The 17,331-nt window shown below is 55.2% G+C and overlaps 6 non-coding genes across 6 annotated transcripts; all 6 read right to left on the bottom strand.

The window, feature by feature from the left end:
* Positions 1–1,263: 1,263 nt before the first annotated feature.
* LOC137777819 (small nucleolar RNA SNORD116) lies at positions 1,264–1,355 on the bottom strand. Its single transcript, XR_011076639.1, has one exon. It is a non-coding gene; the product is annotated as a small nucleolar RNA SNORD116 (small nucleolar RNA).
* Positions 1,356–4,282: 2,927 nt separating this feature from the next.
* On the bottom strand, positions 4,283–4,374 carry LOC137754065 (small nucleolar RNA SNORD116). The gene has a single exon (XR_011071721.1). It is a non-coding gene; the product is annotated as a small nucleolar RNA SNORD116 (small nucleolar RNA).
* Positions 4,375–6,782: 2,408 nt separating this feature from the next.
* LOC137777816 (small nucleolar RNA SNORD116) lies at positions 6,783–6,874 on the bottom strand. The gene has a single exon (XR_011076638.1). It is a non-coding gene; the product is annotated as a small nucleolar RNA SNORD116 (small nucleolar RNA).
* A 2,927-nt stretch (positions 6,875–9,801) lies between these two features.
* On the bottom strand, positions 9,802–9,893 carry LOC137753933 (small nucleolar RNA SNORD116). The gene has a single exon (XR_011071642.1). It is a non-coding gene; the product is annotated as a small nucleolar RNA SNORD116 (small nucleolar RNA).
* Positions 9,894–12,301: 2,408 nt separating this feature from the next.
* On the bottom strand, positions 12,302–12,393 carry LOC137777811 (small nucleolar RNA SNORD116). The gene has a single exon (XR_011076634.1). It is a non-coding gene; the product is annotated as a small nucleolar RNA SNORD116 (small nucleolar RNA).
* Positions 12,394–15,320: 2,927 nt separating this feature from the next.
* LOC137753930 (small nucleolar RNA SNORD116) lies at positions 15,321–15,412 on the bottom strand. Its single transcript, XR_011071639.1, has one exon. It is a non-coding gene; the product is annotated as a small nucleolar RNA SNORD116 (small nucleolar RNA).
* Positions 15,413–17,331: the final 1,919 nt, after the last annotated feature.

The raw sequence follows: 17,331 nt of genomic DNA, 5'->3' as shown, positions 1-17,331 counted from the left end.
CAACGTGTCACCCACAGCCGTGCAATGAGGGAACGCCTCCAACATCCTGGACCTTTGAACCGGCATGACTTCTCTGGCTTGAAGCCATGCATGCTGGAGATCACAGGCTCGCAGCACCAGAAGGCGGCAGGACAAAATGACCCCTGCAGCACACTTTCACTCCAGCCCTTAAACCTGTAGCATTTCCTTGGCAGCCAACTCGCTTCTTTCTGCATGGTTGGGCCCAAAGACCTCCGGGGAGAGCTCCAAACCTCAGGGAATGCTATGCCGACTGGGTATAGCAATGACGCTGGGCTGTCCTAAGGAACACCTTAACATCCTCAACATAGGGGCAAGGAGGCCACACAGGGACAAAACATCCCAACGGCTCCAAATCGGGCCCAGTGAGAAGACACCATACTGTGCCGTGAAGGCACCATTCACTGGAACAAGGACCCGCCGTGAAGCACATTGAGAAAGGAGAGGAAAAGGTTGGGATGGTCCATGAATGTGCACCTGTATTCCTTCCCTACACGGGACTCCAAATGCTCCTGAAGATATCCCAAAAGAGTTCCGGGAACCCTATGTCCACCGACCATCTATCCACCCAACAGTAAGCCTGTGGGCTTAGCCAACACTCTCACGTGTATTTCCCGCTCGCCTTGCCTTCCTCTCTCCACCAGGACCCAAACGAATCCACCCCTCACCTAAGTAGCTTGATGTCCCCTGGATTTGCCTAAGGCATTTTCCAACCTCTCCACACACAACACACAAGCAGGACACAACCCAAGGAGGAGCCAACAGCGTCGCCCAAATCCGTGGGACGGTGGCCCATTTGATTTCCCCTGATCATCAGGGCAAACGTAAACTACATCCCACCTCCCAAGCTGAACATGACATAGAAGCCTGGCCTGGCCAGGACTCCTTCTCTGACCCTGAGTGCAGAGACTTCTGTTTCCTTGCGGGAACAAGGCAACGACCTGAGCTCGAGGGTGGCCTGTAGGTCTCGAGGGCAAGCCAGAGGAGTACCAGTGGCTCATGCTTCCTTTCATACCCGCATGCTGACCGCGGCAGGGGATAGCAGTTTTGGCTAGACTCAGGTGCCCAGAGACGTCAAGTTGTCCTTAGCCTTCCCACGTAGATGGACATCCCAGGCTCCTCTCCACATGGCTCTTTCTGCACGACAAGCCCGCCACCCTCAACTTGAACAATGTTGCTGCGCGAGCCCACGGTAGCAAATGCGACATGGACCTCTCCCTAATTTTCCTTTGGGAGCCACGTGCTGGACCTCAGTTAGGATGAGAAGATGGTAGGTATTGCTCATTCATTTTGTTTAGATTTCGAAGGAATGCATTTATGGGAGTCATCACCGATCCACGCAGCTGCTCAAAGGCTGGACGTGCAAAGTCGCGGACTGTCAGCAAGCTCAATCCTCTCAGCAGTAGGGAGCGGCCAGACTCGAGCCACGGGGCAGAAAGTGCACCCAAGTCTCAGGGCATCGGAGCTCGGGTGCCCCAGGAAGCGCCCGGAATGTGACGGTGTAGTCTCGCCGCACAAGCCCCCGTGGCCAAACATCTAGGTTTCTTCAAAGAAGTTCCGTTTACCCCCACAAGGTTTCTACCAGGAACCTTGTCAAGCCAGAGGCGATGCCCTTGGGTCGTACAGAAAGCTATTGGCATTGGAGATATTCCAATGCCCAAACTGGCAGGGCAAACCCTTGCAGCAACTGGGTAACTTGCCCTGGCGCCTTGTATTTTCGCCCCCGGGCCCATCAGTGACATGACTGCGGAGAAACCTGAGACCCATTCATTGGTTCAGAGTGCCAAGCAGTGCATTTATGGGAGTCATCATCAATCCACCTGCTCAAAGGCTGCACGTTCAAAGTTGCAGGCTCCACCGCAGGGCAGCCAACGATCTCAATCATGTCAGCAGTCAGGAGCGGCCAGAGCCGACCCACGGGGCTGCCAATGGAGCTAAGGATCATGGCATCGGATCTCGGGTGCCACTGGAAGAGCCAAGAAGGTGAGGGTGTAGTCTCAGGGCACAAGTCCCCGTGGCCAAACATCTAGGTTTCTGCAAAGAATTTCCACTCACCAGCACAAGGTTCCTACGAGGATCCTCAAGTACTTCACGCCAAAATCACTCTGAGACTCTTTTGCCTCGACTTGCCTCAACTTGCCACACTGTCCTCACTTCTCCAGGTACCATGGACTATACAGAGGGCTCCATGCTGCTGCAGGTGTTTGTTCCCGGGCACTCCACCACCTGCCTCAGTGTGACAGAACACAGGGATGTTTGAGAAAAGTGAACGGGGGCACAGAGACAAAGGGTGATACCGCCCAGCGATGTGCGCTCTATCTCCCCTCAACATTTCATTTGCAGCCCATCATGTCTGTGTGTCCACAGCCAAACGTGAATGCTTCGTGGCACGGATGCCTTCAGAGTGCACGGGCATCAACACAAAGAGCACGGCCGTCCATCAAACCCCTGGTATGGGCCTTGAACTTCCCCGCCTGAGCCGCCTCCCCACCGACACAGCATAGGGATGTCACCCTCAACCGCTGAGACAGCCTCAGGGGAAATGGGATTACTCAGCGTAAGAGCCACTGCCCTCTGGGGAACCAAACCACTCCTGGCGCATACGCTTCCACGCAGTGGACTCTCCCTCAAGGGGAAATGTGGTCCCTGAGATCTTCCACAAGGGAACGGCCATTGGCCAAATGGGACGACCTCCCACAAAAGCAGATTGTAGGGACCGGTGACAAAACACACCAGAGGAACTCCTGGACTGAACAATGGAGATTCACCTGTAGCCATACTTCCTGGCCTGCTGCCAAGACTGGCAACCTACCCTTGGCCCACACACAAAGCTAATGGCATGGGAACCATTCCGATGCTCAATGCGGCGGGGAAACCCTTGCAGCAATGGTGTAACTTGCAGTGGTGTCTGGTACTTTCACACTCTGGGACCATCAGTGACGTGACATTGGGGAAACCGTGAGGCCCAGGTACTCTGCAAGCAACTTGTTACCCACAGCCATGCAACGAGAGAACCCAGACAACAGCCTAGACACTTGATCCGGTATGACTTGTCTGGCCTGTGGCCAGGCTCGCCGGATACCACAGTCTCGACGCACCAGCGGGTGGCAGGAAAAATGACACCCACGCCACACATCCTCTCCTGCCCTTAACACTGTAGCCTTTCCTTGGCAGCCGACTCCCTTGTTTCTGCATGGTTGCGCCCAATGACCTCCTGGTAGAGCTCCAATCCTCAGGGAACGCTATGTGGGCCGGGTAGAGAAATGATGCTTGGCTGTCCTCAGGAACACCTTCACGTCTTCAACACAGGGGGAACGTGGCCACACAGGGACAAAACACCCCAAGGCCTCCAAATCGGCCCCCATGAGAAGACACCATACTGTGCCATGAAGGCAACCTTTCGCTGGACAAGGACCCGCCATGAAGCAAATCGGCCAAGGAGAGGAAAGAGGCGGGACAGTCCACAAATGTGCTCCCGTATTCTCTCCCTACACGTGCCTCCAGATGCTCCTGAGGGAATCCCAAATGTGTTCCGGGAACCCCATGGCCACCGTCGATCTATCCACCCACCAGTAAACCTGTGGGCTTAGCCAGCCATCTCACGTCTCTCTTTCACTCGCCTTACCTTAAACTCTCTCCACCGGGATCCCAACGTGTCACGGCAAGATGCCAGAGCCACCCCTCACCAAGGAAGCTTGCCGTGACCAAGCTTGACTAAGGCATTTTCCAGCCCCTTCACACAGCACACACAAGCAGGACACAACCCGCGGAGGAGCCATCAGATTGCCTAAACTCCCAGGAACAGTGGCCCATTTGATTTCTCCCCTCATCAGGAGAAACCTAAATTGCATATGGTCTCCCAAGCAGAACATGACAAAGAAGCCTGCCCTAGGCCTGGAATCCTGTTCTGACCCTGAGCCTACAGACTTCTGTTTCTTTGAGGCCACAAGGCAATGACCAGCCGGTGGGGGCAGCCTGTAGAACTCAAGCGCAGGTGGCAGAACCAGCAATGGCGCACGCTTCCTCTCCTACCTGCATGCTGAACCGTGGCAGGGGACAGCAGTCCTGGCTAGAACAAGGAACCCAGAGACGGCACGCTGTCCCACGCCTTCCCGCCTGGATTGGCATCCCAGGCTCCTTTCCCAATGGCTCTTCTCCCCATGAGATGACCACAACCCTCAACTTGAACAACGTGGCTGTGGACACCCACGGCCGCAAATGCAATGTGAACCTCTCCCTACTTTCCTTTTGGGAGCCACGTGCTGGACCTCAGTTCCAACGAGGAGACGGTACGGATTTCTCACTCATTTTGTTCAGATTTCCAAGGAATGCACTTGTGGGAGTCATCATCGATCGAAGCACATGCTCAAACGTTGGACATGCAAAGTTGCAGATTCCACCATGGGATGGCCAGCGAGCTGAATCATATCAGCGTACAGAAGTGGCCAGAGCCGAGCCATGGGTCAGGAAATGCAGCCAGTTCTCAGGGCATCTAAGCTCGTGTTCCCCGAGAAAAGACCAGAAGGTGAGGGTGTAGCCCCGGTGCACACGTTCCCGTCACCAAACCTTTAGGTTTAGCAAAGAAGTGTCGCTTACCGCAACAAGGGTTAAAGCAGGATCCTCATGGAATGCACGCCAGGACCCCTCCGAGACTCCTTCGCCTGGCCTGGCCTTGCCACGCCGTCCTCCTTTCAACGGGTATCAGGGATTATACGGATGGCCCCAGGCTGCTGCTGGCATTCTTTCCCTGGCATTCCACCTGGCTCGGGTGAGAGAACACACGCAGGCTTGAGGAGGGTCCACGGGCGCAGCGAGGGAAAGGTCGATACCACCCAGTGATGTGTGTTCTATCTCTCCTCAACATTTCATTTGCTGTCCATCTTGCCTGTGTGTACGCACCCAAACGTGAAAGCATCGTGGCACATGCGCCTACAGAGCGTGCGGCCATCAGGACAAAGAGCGCCGCCGACCAACAAGACCCTGGCCTCGGGCCCTGAAATTCCTCTCCTGAGCAATCTGCCCTGCATCACAGCAAAACGATGTCTTCCTGATCCCCTGAGACACCCTCAGGACCACTGGGCCCCCTCAGCCTAAGAACAAGTGCCCTCTTTGGCAACAAACACGCCCTTGGCACTTATGATTCCACACAGTGGACACACCCTCAAGGGGAGAGATCTTCCACAAGGGAAGGGCCCTTGGCCGAATATGACGACCTCCATCAAAAGCGGCTCATAGGGACCCGTGACAAAGGGCACCTGAGGAACGCCTGGACTGATCAAGGGAGACTCACCAGCAGGCATACTTCCTGGTCTCCTGCCAAGCCAGAGGAACTTCCTAGGACCACAACCAAAGCTAATGGCAAGGGAGCCATTCCAATGCCCAAAGTGGCGGGGCAAACCCTTGCAGCAACTGGGTATCTTATCGTAGCACCTTGCACATTGTCTTTCTTCCCTTCAAGGACAAGACCTTGGAGAAACCATGAGACCCAGGTCCTCCAGAACCAACGTGTCACCCACAGCCGTGCAATGAGGGAACGCCTCCAACATCCTGGACCCTTGAACCGGCATGACTTCTCTGGCTTGAAGCCATGCATGCTGGAGATCACAGGCTCGCAGCACCAGAAGGCGGCAGGACAAAATGACCCCTGCAGCACACTTTCACTCCAGCCCTTAAACCTGTAGCATTTCCTTGGCAGCCAACTCGCTTCTTTCTGCATGGTTGGGCCCAAAGACCTCCGGGGAGAGCTCCAAACCTCAGGGAATGCTATGCCGACTGGATATAGCAATGACGCTGGGCTGTCCTAAGGAACACCTTAACATCCTAAACATAGGGGCAAGGAGGCCACACAGGGACAAAACATCCCAACGGCTCCAAATCGGGCCCAGTGAGAAGACACCATACTGTGCCGTGAAGGCACCATTCACTGGAACAAGGACCCGCCGTGAAGCACATTGAGAAAGGAGAGGAAAAGGTTGGGATGGTCCATGAATGTGCACCTGTATTCCTTCCCTACACGGGACTCCAAATGCTCCTGAAGATATCCCAAAAGAGTTCCGGGAACCCTATGTCCACCGACCATCTATCCACCCAACAGTAAGCCTGTGGGCTTAGCCAACACTCTCACGTGTATTTCCCGCTCACCTTGCCTTCCTCTCTCCACCAGGACCCAAACGAATCCACCCCTCACCTAAGTAGCTTGATGTCCCCTGGATTTGCCTAAGGCATTTTCCAACCTCTCCACACACAACACACAAGCAGGACACAACCCAAGGAGGAGCCAACAGCGTCGCCCAAATCCGTGGGACGGTGGCCCATTTGATTTCCCCTGACCATCAGGGCAAACGTAAACTACATCCCACCTCCCAAGCTGAACATGACATAGAAGCCTGGCCTGGCCAGGACTCCTTCTCTGACCCTGAGTGCAGAGACTTCTGTTTCCTTGCGGGAACAAGGCAACGACCTGAGCTCGAGGGTGGCCTGTAGGTCTCGAGGGCAAGCCAGAGGAGTACCAGTGGCTCATGCTTCCTTTCATACCCGCATGCTGACCGCGGCAGGGGATAGCAGTTTTGGCTAGACTCAGGTGCCCAGAGACGTCAAGTTGTCCTTAGCCTTCCCACGTAGATGGACATCCCAGGCTCCTCTCCACATGGCTCTTTCTGCACGACAAGCCCGCCACCCTCAACTTGAACAATGTTGCTGCGCGAGCCCACGGTAGCAAATGCGACATGGACCTCTCCCTAATTTTCCTTTGGGAGCCACGTGCTGGACCTCAGTTAGGATGAGAAGATGGTAGGTATTGCTCATTCATTTTGTTTAGATTTCGAAGGAATGCATTTATGGGAGTCATCACCGATCCACGCAGCTGCTCAAAGGCTGGACGTGCAAAGTCGCGGACTGTCAGCAAGCTCAATCCTCTCAGCAGTAGGGAGCGGCCAGACTCGAGCCACGGGGCAGAAAGTGCACCCAAGTCTCAGGGCATCGGAGCTCGGGTGCCCCAGGAAGCGCCCGGAATGTGACGGTGTAGTCTCGCCGCACAAGCCCCCGTGGCCAAACATCTAGGTTTCTTCAAAGAAGTTCCGTTTACCCCCACAAGGTTTCTACCAGGAACCTTGTCAAGCCAGAGGCGATGCCCTTGGGTCGTACAGAAAGCTATTGGCATTGGAGATATTCCAATGCCCAAACTGGCAGGGCAAACCCTTGCAGCAACTGGGTAACTTGCCCTGGCGCCTTGTATTTTCGCCCCCGGGCCCGTCAGTGACATGACTGCGGAGAAACCTGAGACCCATTCATTGGTTCAGAGTGCCAAGCAGTGCATTTATGGGAGTCATCATCAATCCACCTGCTCAAAGGCTGCACGTTCAAAGTTGCAGGCTCCACCGCAGGGCAGCCAACGATCTCAATCATGTCAGCAGTCAGGAGCGGCCAGAGCCGACCCACGGGGCTGCCAATGGAGCTAAGGATCATGGCATCGGATCTCGGGTGCCACTGGAAGAGCCAAGAAGGTGAGGGTGTAGTCTCAGGGCACAAGTCCCCGTGGCCAAACATCTAGGTTTCTGAAAAGAATTTCCACTCACCAGCACAAGGTTCCTACGAGGATCCTCAAGTACTTCACGCCAAAATCACTCTGAGACTCTTTTGCCTCGACTTGCCTCAACTTGCCACACTGTCCTCACTTCTCCAGGTACCATGGACTATACAGAGGGCTCCATGCTGCTGCAGGTGTTTGTTCCCGGGCACTCCACCACCTGCCTCAGTGTGACAGAACACAGGGATGTTTGAGAAAAGTGAACGGGGGCACAGAGGCAAAGGGTGATACCGCCCAGCGATGTGCGCTCTATCTCCCCTCAACATTTCATTTGCAGCCCATCATGTCTGTGTGTCCACAGCCAAACGTGAATGCTTCGTGGCACGGATGCCTTCAGAGTGCACGGGCATCAACACAAAGAGCACGGCCGTCCATCAAACCCCTGGTATGGGCCTTGAACTTCCCCGCCTGAGCCGCCTCCCCACCGACACAGCATAGGGATGTCACCCTCAACCGCTGAGACAGCCTCAGGGGAAATGGGATTACTCAGCGTAAGAGCCACTGCCCTCTGGGGAACCAAACCACTCCTGGCGCATACGCTTCCACGCAGTGGACTCTCCCTCAAGGGGAAATGTGGTCCCTGAGATCTTCCATAAGGGAACGGCCCTTGGCCAAATGGGACGACCTCCCACAAAAGCAGATTGTAGGGACCGGTGACAAAACACACCAGAGGAACTCCTGGACTGAACAATGGAGATTCACCTGTAGCCATACTTCCTGGCCTGCTGCCAAGACTGGCAACCTACCCTTGGCCCACACACAAAGCTAATGGCATGGGAACCATTCCGATGCTCAATGCGGCGGGGAAACCCTTGCAGCAATGGTGTAACTTGCAGTGGTGTCTGGTACTTTCACACTCTGGGACCATCAGTGACGTGACATTGGGGAAACCGTGAGGCCCAGGTACTCTGCAAGCAACTTGTTACCCACAGCCATGCAACGAGAGAACCCAGACAACAGCCTAGACACTTGAACCGGTATGACTTGTCTGGCCTGTGGCCAGGCTCGCCGGATACCACAGTCTCGACGCACCAGCGGGTGGCAGGAAAAATGACACCCACGCCACACATCCTCTCCTGCCCTTAACACTGTAGCCTTTCCTTGGCAGCCGACTCCCTTGTTTCTGCATGGTTGCGCCCAATGACCTCCTGGTAGAGCTCCAATCCTCAGGGAACGCTATTTGGGCCAGGTAGAGAAATGATGCTTGGCTGTCCTCAGGAACACCTTCACGTCTTCAACACAGGGGGAACGTGGCCAGACAGGGACAAAACACCCCAAGGCCTCCAAATCGGCCCCCATGAGAAGACACCATACTGTGCCATGAAGGCAACCTTTCGCTGGACAAGGACCCGCCATGAAGCAAATCGGCCAAGGAGAGGAAAGAGGCGGGACAGTCCACAAATGTGCTCCCGTATTCTCTCCCTACACGTGCCTCCAGATGCTCCTGAGGGAATCCCAAATGTGTTCCGGGAACCCCATGGCCACCGTCGATCTATCCACCCACCAGTAAACCTGTGGGCTTAGCCAGCCATCTCACGTCTCTCTTTCACTCGCCTTACCTTAAACTCTCTCCACCGGGATCCCAACGTGTCACGGCAAGATGCCAGAGCCACCCCTCACCAAGGAAGCTTGCCGTGACCAAGCTTGACTAAGGCATTTTCCAGCCCCTTCACACAGCACACACAAGCAGGACACAACCCGCGGAGGAGCCATCAGATTGCCTAAACTCCCAGGAACAGTGGCCCATTTGATTTCTCCCCTCATCAGGAGAAACCTAAATTGCATATGGTCTCCCAAGCAGAACATGACAAAGAAGCCTGCCCTAGGCCTGGAATCCTGTTCTGACCCTGAGCCTACAGACTTCTGTTTCTTTGAGGCCACAAGGCAATGACCAGCCGGTGGGGGCAGCCTGTAGAACTCAAGCGCAGGTGGCAGAACCAGCAATGGCGCACGCTTCCTCTCCTACCTGCATGCTGAACCGTGGCAGGGGACAGCAGTCCTGGCTAGAACAAGGAACCCAGAGACGGCACGCTGTCCCACGCCTTCCCGCCGGGATTGGCAACCCAGGCTCCTTTCCCAATGGCTCTTCTCCCCATGAGATGACCACAACCCTCAACTTGAACAACGTGGCTGTGGACACCCACGGCCGCAAATGCAATGTGAACCTCTCCCTACTTTCCTTTTGGGAGCCACGTGCTGGACCTCAGTTCCAACGAGGAGACGGTAGGGATTTCTCACTCATTTTGTTCAGATTTCCAAGGAATGCACTTGTGGGAGTCATCATCGATCGAAGCACATGCTCAAACGTTGGACATGCAAAGTTGCAGATTCCACCATGGGATGGCCAGCGAGCTGAATCATATCAGCGTACAGAAGTGGCCAGAGCCGAGCCATGGGTCAGGAAATGCAGCCAGTTCTCAGGGCATCTAAGCTCGTGTTCCCCGAGAAAAGACCAGAAGGTGAGGGTGTAGCCCCGGTGCACACGTTCCCGTCGCCAAACCTTTAGGTTTAGCAAAGAAGTGTCGCTTACCGCAACAAGGGTTAAAGCAGGATCCTCATGGAATGCACGCCAGGACCCCTCCGAGACTCCTTCGCCTGGCCTGGCCTTGCCACGCCGTCCTCCTTTCAACGGGTATCAGGGATTATACGGATGGCCCCAGGCTGCTGCTGGCATTCTTTCCCTGGCATTCCACCTGGCTCGGGTGAGAGAACACACGCAGGCTTGAGGAGGGTCCACGGGCGCAGCGAGGGAAAGGTCGATACCACCCAGTGATGTGTGTTCTATCTCTCCTCAACATTTCATTTGCTGTCCATCTTGCCTGTGTGTACGCACCCAAACGTGAAAGCATCGTGGCACATGCGCCTACAGAGCGTGCGGCCATCAGGACAAAGAGCGCCGCCGACCAACAAGACCCTGGCCTCGGGCCCTGAAATTCCTCTCCTGAGCAATCTGCCCTGCATCACAGCAAAACGATGTCTTCCTGATCCCCTGAGACACCCTCAGGACCACTGGGCCCCCTCAGCCTAAGAACAAGTGCCCTCTTTGGCAACAAACACGCCCTTGGCACTTATGATTCCACACAGTGGACACACCCTCAGGGGGAGAGATCTTCCACAAGGGAAGGGCCCTTGGCCGAATATGACGACCTCCATCAAAAGCGGCTCGTAGGGACCCGTGACAAAGGGCACCTGAGGAACGCCTGGACTGATCAAGGGAGACTCACCAGCAGGCATACTTCCTGGTCTCCTGCCAAGCCAGAGGAACTTCCTAGGACCACAACCAAAGCTAATGGCAAGGGAGCCATTCCAATGCCCAAAGTGGCGGGGCAAACCCTTGCAGCAACTGGGTATCTTATCGTAGCACCTTGCACATTGTCTTTCTTCCCTTCAAGGACAAGACCTTGGAGAAACCATGAGACCCAGGTCCTCCAGAACCAACGTGTCACCCACAGCCGTGCAATGAGGGAACGCCTCCAACATCCTGGACCCTTGAACCGGCATGACTTCTCTGGCTTGAAGCCATGCATGCTGGAGATCACAGGCTCGCAGCACCAGAAGGCGGCAGGACAAAATGACCCCTGCAGCACACTTTCACTCCAGCCCTTAAACCTGTAGCATTTCCTTGGCAGCCAACTCGCTTCTTTCTGCATGGTTGGGCCCAAAGACCTCCGGGGAGAGCTCCAAACCTCAGGGAATGCTATGCCGACTGGATATAGCAATGACGCTGGGCTGTCCTAAGGAACACCTTAACATCCTAAACATAGGGGCAAGGAGGCCACACAGGGACAAAACATCCCAACGGCTCCAAATCGGGCCCAGTGAGAAGACACCATACTGTGCCGTGAAGGCACCATTCACTGGAACAAGGACCCGCCGTGAAGCACATTGAGAAAGGAGAGGAAAAGGTTGGGATGGTCCATGAATGTGCACCTGTATTCCTTCCCTACACGGGACTCCAAATGCTCCTGAAGATATCCCAAAAGAGTTCCGGGAACCCTATGTCCACCGACCATCTATCCACCCAACAGTAAGCCTGTGGGCTTAGCCAACACTCTCACGTGTATTTCCCGCTCGCCTTGCCTTCCTCTCTCCACCAGGACCCAAACGAATCCACCCCTCACCTAAGTAGCTTGATGTCCCCTGGATTTGCCTAAGGCATTTTCCAACCTCTCCACACACAACACACAAGCAGGACACAACCCAAGGAGGAGCCAACAGCGTCGCCCAAATCCGTGGGACGGTGGCCCATTTGATTTCCCCTGACCATCAGGGCAAACGTAAACTACATCCCACCTCCCAAGCTGAACATGACATAGAAGCCTGGCCTGGCCAGGACTCCTTCTCTGACCCTGAGTGCAGAGACTTCTGTTTCCTTGCGGGAACAAGGCAACGACCTGAGCTCGAGGGTGGCCTGTAGGTCTCGAGGGCAAGCCAGAGGAGTACCAGTGGCTCATGCTTCCTTTCATACCCGCATGCTGACCGCGGCAGGGGATAGCAGTTTTGGCTAGACTCAGGTGCCCAGAGACGTCAAGTTGTCCTTAGCCTTCCCACGTAGATGGACATCCCAGGCTCCTCTCCACATGGCTCTTTCTGCACGACAAGCCCGCCACCCTCAACTTGAACAATGTTGCTGCGCGAGCCCACGGTAGCAAATGCGACATGGACCTCTCCCTAATTTTCCTTTGGGAGCCACGTGCTGGACCTCAGTTAGGATGAGAAGATGGTAGGTATTGCTCATTCATTTTGTTTAGATTTCGAAGGAATGCATTTATGGGAGTCATCACCGATCCACGCAGCTGCTCAAAGGCTGGACGTGCAAAGTCGCGGACTGTCAGCAAGCTCAATCCTCTCAGCAGTAGGGAGCGGCCAGACTCGAGCCACGGGGCAGAAAGTGCACCCAAGTCTCAGGGCATCGGAGCTCGGGTGCCCCAGGAAGCGCCCGGAATGTGACAGTGTAGTCTCGCCGCACAAGCCCCCGTGGCCAAACATCTAGGTTTCTTCAAAGAAGTTCCGTTTACCCCCACAAGGTTTCTACCAGGAACCTTGTCAAGCCAGAGGCGATGCCCTTGGGTCGTACAGAAAGCTATTGGCATTGGAGATATTCCAATGCCCAAGCTGGCAGGGCAAACCCTTGCAGCAACTGGGTAACTTGCCCTGGCGCCTTGTATTTTCGCCCCCGGGCCCGTCAGTGACATGACTGCGGAGAAACCTGAGACCCATTCATTGGTTCAGAGTGCCAAGCAGTGCATTTATGGGAGTCATCATCAATCCACCTGCTCAAAGGCTGCACGTTCAAAGTTGCAGGCTCCACCGCAGGGCAGCCAACGATCTCAATCATGTCAGCAGTCAGGAGCGGCCAGAGCCGACCCACGGGGCTGCCAATGGAGCTAAGGATCATGGCATCGGATCTCGGGTGCCACTGGAAGAGCCAAGAAGGTGAGGGTGTAGTCTCAGGGCACAAGTCCCCGTGGCCAAACATCTAGGTTTCTGAAAAGAATTTCCACTCACCAGCACAAGGTTCCTACGAGGATCCTCAAGTACTTCACGCCAAAATCACTCTGAGACTCTTTTGCCTCGACTTGCCTCAACTTGCCACACTGTCCTCACTTCTCCAGGTACCATGGACTATACAGAGGGCTCCATGCTGCTGCAGGTGTTTGTTCCCGGGCACTCCACCACCTGCCTCAGTGTGACAGAACACAGGGATGTTTGAGAAAAGTGAACGGGGGCACAGAGGCAAAGGGTGATACCGCCCAGCGATGTGCGCTCTATCTCCCCTCAACATTTCATTTGCAGCCCATCATGTCTGTGTGTCCACAGCCAAACGTGAATGCTTCGTGGCACGGATGCCTTCAGAGTGCACGGGCATCAACACAAAGAGCACGGCCGTCCATCAAACCCCTGGTATGGGCCTTGAACTTCCCCGCCTGAGCCGCCTCCCCACCGACACAGCATAGGGATGTCACCCTCAACCGCTGAGACAGCCTCAGGGGAAATGGGATTACTCAGCGTAAGAGCCACTGCCCTCTGGGGAACCAAACCACTCCTGGCGCATACGCTTCCACGCAGTGGACTCTCCCTCAAGGGGAAATGTGGTCCCTGAGATCTTCCACAAGGGAACGGCCCTTGGCCAAATGGGACGACCTCCCACAAAAGCAGATTGTAGGGACCGGTGACAAAACACACCAGAGGAACTCCTGGACTGAACAATGGAGATTCACATGTAGCCATACTTCCTGGCCTGCTGCCAAGACTGGCAACCTACCCTTGGACCACACACAAAGCTAATGGCATGGGAACCATTCCGATGCTCAACGCGGCGGGGAAACCCTTGCAGCAATGGTGTAACTTGCAGTGGTGTCTGGTACTTTCACACTCTGGGACCATCAGTGACGTGACATTGGGGAAACCGTGAGGCCCAGGTACTCTGCAAGCAACTTGTTACCCACAGCCATGCAACGAGAGAACCCAGACAACAGCCTAGACACTTGAACCGGTATGACTTGTCTGGCCTGTGGCCAGGCTCGCCGGATACCACAGTCTCGACGCACCAGCGGGTGGCAGGAAAAATGACACCCACGCCACACATCCTCTCCTGCCCTTAAAACTGTAGCCTTTCCTTGGCAGCCGACTCCCTTGTTTCTGCATGGTTGCGCCCAATGACCTCCTGGTAGAGCTCCAATCCTCAGGGAACGCTATGTGGGCCGGGTAGAGAAATGATGCTTGGCTGTCATCAGGAACACCTTCACGTCTTCAACACAGGGGGAACGTGGCCAGACAGGGACAAAACACCCCAAGGCCTCCAAATCGGCCCCCATGAGAAGACACCATACTGTGCCATGAAGGCAACCTTTCGCTGGACAAGGACCCGCCATGAAGCAAATCGGCCAGGGAGAGGAAAGAGGCGGGACAGTCCACAAATGTGCTCCCGTATTCTCTCCCTACACGTGCCTCCAGATGCTCCTGAGGGTATCCCAAATGTGTTCCGGGAACCCCATGGCCACCGTCGATCTATCCACCCACCAGTAAACCTGTGGGCTTAGCCAGCCATCTCACGTCTCTCTTTCACTCGCCTTACCTTAATCTCTCTCCACCGGGATCCCAACGTGTCACGGCAAGATGCCAGAGCCACCCCTCACCAAGGAAGCTTGCCGTGACCAAGCTTGACTAAGGCATTTTCCAGCCCCTTCACACAGCACACACAAGCAGGACACAACCCGCGGAGGAGCCCTCAGATTGCCTAAACTCCCAGGAACAGTGGCCCATTTGATTTCTCCCCTCATCAGGAGAAACCTAAATTGCATATGGTCTCCCAAGCAGAACATGACAAAGAAGCCTGCCCTAGGCCTGGAATCCTGTTCTGACCCTGAGCCTACAGACTTCTGTTTCTTTGAGGCCACAAGGCAATGACCAGCCGGTGGGGGCAGCCTGTAGAACTCAAGCGCAGGTGGCAGAACCAGCAATGGCGCACGCTTCCTCTCCTACCTGCATGCTGAACCGTGGCAGGGGACAGCAGTCCTGGCTAGAACAAGGAACCCAGAGACGGCACGCTGTCCCACGCCTTCCCGCCTGGATTGGCATCCCAGGCTCCTTTCCCAATGGCTCTTCTCCCCATGAGATGACCACAACCCTCAACTTGAACAACGTGGCTGTGGACAACCACGGCCGCAAATGCAATGTGAACCTCTCCCTACTTTCCTTTTGGGAGCCACGTGCTGGACCTCAGTTCCAACGAGGAGACGGTAGGGATTTCTCACTCATTTTGTTCAGATTTCCAAGGAATGCACTTGTGGGAGTCATCATCGATCGAAGCACATGCTCAAACGTTGGACATGCAAAGTTGCAGATTCCACCATGGGATGGCCAGCGAGCTGAATCATATCAGCGTACAGAAGTGGCCAGAGCCGAGCCATGGGTCAGGAAATGCAGCCAGTTCTCAGGGCATCTAAGCTCGTGTTCCCCGAGAAAAGACCAGAAGGTGAGGGTGTAGCCCCGGTGCACACGTTCCCGTCGCCAAACCTTTAGGTTTAGCAAAGAAGTGTCGCTTACCGCAACAAGGGTTAAAGCAGGATCCTCATGGAATGCACGCCAGGACCCCTCCGAGACTCCTTCGCCCTGCCTCGCCTTGCCACGCCGTCCTCCTTTCAACGGGTATCAGGGATTATACGGATGGCCCCAGGCTGCTGCTGGCATTCTTTCCCTGGCATTCCACCTGGCTCGGGTGAGAGAACACACGCAGGCTTGAGGAGGGTCCACGGGCACAGCGAGGGAAAGGTCGATACCACCCAGGGATGTGTGTTCTATCTCTCCTCAACATTTCATTTGCTGTCCATCTTGCCTGTGTGTACGCACCCAAACGTGAAAGCATCGTGGCACATGCGCCTACAGAGCGTGCGGCCATCAGGACAAAGAGCGCCACTGACCAACAAGACCCTGGCCTCGGGCCCTGAAATTCCTCTCCTGAGCAATCTGCCCTGCATCACAGCAAAACGATGTCTTCCTGATCCCCTGAGACACCCTCAGGACAACTGGGCCCCCTCAGCCTAAGAACAAGTGCCCTCTTTGGCAACAAACACGCCCTTGGCACTTATGATTCCACACAGTGGACACACCCTCAAGGGGAGAGATCTTCCACAAGGGAAGGGCCCATGGCCGAATATGACGACCTCCATCAAAAGCGGCTCGTAGGGACCCGTGACAAAGGGCACCTGAGGAACGCCTGGACTGATCAAGGGAGACTCACCAGCAGGCATACTTCCTGGTCTCCTGCCAAGCCAGAGGAACTTCCTAGGACCACAACCAAAGCTAATGGCAAGGGAGCCATTCCAATGCCCAAAGTGGCGGGGCAAACCCTTGCAGCAACTGGGTATCTTATCGTAGCACCTTGCACATTGTCTTTCTTCCCTTCAAGGACAAGACCTTGGAGAAACCATGAGACCCAGGTCCTCCAGAACCAACGTGTCACCCACAGCCATGCAATGAGGGAACGCCTCCAACATCCTGGACCCTTGAACCGGCATGACTTCTCTGGCTTGAAGCCATGAATGCTGGAGATCACAGGCTCGCAGCACCAGAAGGCGGCAGGACAAAATGACCCCTGCAGCACACTTTCACTCCAGCCCTTAAACCTGTAGCATTTCCTCGGCAGCCAACTCGCTTCTTTCTGCATGGTTGGGCCCAAAGACCTCCGGGGAGAGCTCCAAACCTCAGGGAATGCTATGCCGACTGGATATAGCAATGACGCTGGGCTGTCCTAAGGAACACCTTAACATCCTAAACATAGGGGCAAGGAGGCCACACAGGGACAAAACATCCCAACGGCTCCAAATCGGGCCCAGTGAGAAGACACCATACTGTGCCGTGAAGGCACCATTCACTGGAACAAGGACCCGCCGTGAAGCACATTGAGAAAGGAGAGGAAAAGGTTGGGATGGTCCATGAATGTGCACCTGTATTCCTTCCCTACACGGGACTCCAAATGCTCCTGAAGATATCCCAAAAGAGTTCCGGGAACCCTATGTCCACCGACCATCTATCCACCCAACAGTAAGCCTGTGGGCTTAGCCAACACTCTCACGTGTATTTCCCGCTCGCCTTGCCTTCCTCTCTCCACCAGGACCCAAACGAATCCACCCCTCACCTAAGTAGCTTGATGTCCCCTGGATTTGCCTAAGGCATTTTCCAACCTCTCCACACACAACACACAAGCAGGACACAACCCAAGGAGG

This window comes from Eschrichtius robustus, chromosome 1, assembly GCF_028021215.1.
Source record: "Eschrichtius robustus isolate mEscRob2 chromosome 1, mEscRob2.pri, whole genome shotgun sequence".
NCBI classification, from domain to species: Eukaryota; Metazoa; Chordata; class Mammalia; order Artiodactyla; family Eschrichtiidae; genus Eschrichtius; species Eschrichtius robustus.
This window is presented reverse-complemented; position numbering and strand designations above follow the sequence as displayed.